The sequence below is a fragment of the Lathyrus oleraceus genome, chromosome 2, assembly GCF_024323335.1.
Source record: "Lathyrus oleraceus cultivar Zhongwan6 chromosome 2, CAAS_Psat_ZW6_1.0, whole genome shotgun sequence".
Taxonomy (NCBI): Eukaryota; Viridiplantae; Streptophyta; class Magnoliopsida; order Fabales; family Fabaceae; genus Lathyrus; species Lathyrus oleraceus.
In genome coordinates this window covers 339,384,620-339,386,744 of record NC_066580.1, presented here as the reverse complement: position 1 = coordinate 339,386,744, position 2,125 = coordinate 339,384,620, and the positions used below count along the sequence as shown (strand labels likewise).

Genomic DNA, 2,125 nt, shown 5'->3' with positions numbered 1-2,125 from the left:
GCACTTTGGATGCTCAGAAATTGGATTGACCTTTTCCATGTTAGATTCAAGAAAAGGTATCCTTCACAATCTTTCCTTTCTGCTTTGACCTCATACCAATTTGGGATGTTTTTGGACTTTGCCCTCTGACTGTTGGTTAATGGTTTTGCACTTTAGGTTTTGCAAATTGACTGATTAATGTGTCCCTTTTTACTGCAGTAAAAAAAATGGTGAGCTTGGTTTGACTTGGGATAATTTCAACATCTGAAGGATGGTTTGAATTTTGGTAGTTTCGTGGTGAGTTGGTTTTGTTTGCAAGCCTAAGGCCAATGCTTTTGGTTGATTTCATGACTTAGCATTCTATGTGTGGCATGAGCTGTTGATTGCATTGCTTGCTGCAGTTTGTTGTTTGATGGCAGGTTGGAGGCTTTGGGCTAGGTGATAATACTCTTTCATTGCCACAGATTCAAGCTGTCTTAGGACTGAGCAGTAGGATGAGTTCAACCATTTAAACTCATCAACATTTTCAACAAAAATTGTAGCTTTTCAGGAGGATTCAATAAAAACCACATGTTCATGGCTCCACAATTTAATTTATCCGTAACAAGGTGAAAGACGTGCTTTGAAGGATCCTTCGCATTCAAAACAGCTGAGTTGACAACAACAGATGCAGCCAAAACATTGTCTGAGAATAGGGCGTAATGATAAAGACTGGGATTAACCAAATTCTCAATCATGGGGAAATTTCTCTTTCCAGGTGGAACGAGATAGTAATCTATGCTAAGGCGCATCGATAAGCAGTGAATTCCATTCGGTATGGTCTTGGCAGCCAACTGACTAAGGAATGTGCTTTGTTTCTTCAAGCCCTGGACTTGCTCATCAGCAGTTTGTAGCATTGCCCTCAATTTCCCGGTAACCAACTTGCCGTCATACAATTGATCTTTTGCCTTAGAAAGAACTTGACCCATAGCTTTCATTTTTTCATGTTCACTATGGTGCAGGTCAGCATCGGAAGTTGTCTCACCTAAAGCACGCTGACTCTCTTTAAGCCGTGTTTGCAGCTCTTGGCACAAGTCAAGATTGTTCTTCGTCTTCGCAACACTCAAGTATACCCTAGCCATAATGATCTGATCTCGCATCAACCGAACGGTAGAATCATTCTCATTTTCATTTTCTTTCCTCCAAATGTTGTATTTACCTAGAACTGCTGAATCAACTGATTTTGAACGTTCAATAGCAGAATCTTCAAGTTTTACAATAACTTCGTCATCCTGTTTTACCAGCTCGGCAGCACGTTTGGCCATCCTTTTCACTATTAATTGCCTTCTGGCCAGCTTTACGGGACTATCATTCCACTGAGGAAAAGCAATTGAAGATCTTCCTTCCTTCTCCTTTTGTTTCTCATGACTGAGATGCGTTTCTGGTTCTAAACTTGTTTGCTTGTGCAGGTTTGGAATTGCAGGTTGTTGTACTGGACTGCATTGTAGCTTGGGATGTTGTTGTATGCTGCAGGACATGGTTGTTGGTGATGCTGCAGAAAGCATTGCCTTGGTTCATGTTGCACCTTGCATTGGTTTTCTCCAAATGCTGCAGGACATATTTGGGTTTGGTTGAAGGATGTGGTAGGCCAAGTTGGTCCATTACACCAGGACTGATGCACCCTGTGATATAAGCTGCTGTAACTAGACAAATGGTGGATTGAATTGTATGCAGGTGAATCCCAATCGTCATCAACAAACTTCAAAAGAGTCATTTCTTTATCAACATCATACTTATGTTTACTTCTCCTGAAACAGGATTATTGAGATGAGCACTTGGACTTCGGTTCACACCAGCATCTAAGAGCTTTCCTTCATCAACAAATACTGATCCGGGACGGAGATTTTCATGAGCCTGGATAATGCTTTTCTCAATACCATCAACAATGACATCAAACGACTGACGCACAAATCCGTAAGAAGTTATAATATACAACAAATATTGAAGATAACCCCCAGGACCTGCATGAGTGTGAGTTCCGCCAATAGCTACATTCTTAATCCCTTGATTCTCACATATGCTTTACTTCTGATTAGTAATTAATTTCAATGTAGGTAACTCCCGAATCTGTGGTTTCTGATACTAAATGGGTTACCAATGATGGATT

At 40.7% G+C, this 2,125-nt stretch overlaps 1 pseudogene; it reads right to left on the bottom strand.

The window, feature by feature from the left end:
* Positions 1 to 339: 339 nt before the first annotated feature.
* Positions 340 to 1,496, bottom strand: LOC127123141 (polygalacturonate 4-alpha-galacturonosyltransferase-like; annotated as a pseudogene).
* Positions 1,497 to 2,125: the final 629 nt, after the last annotated feature.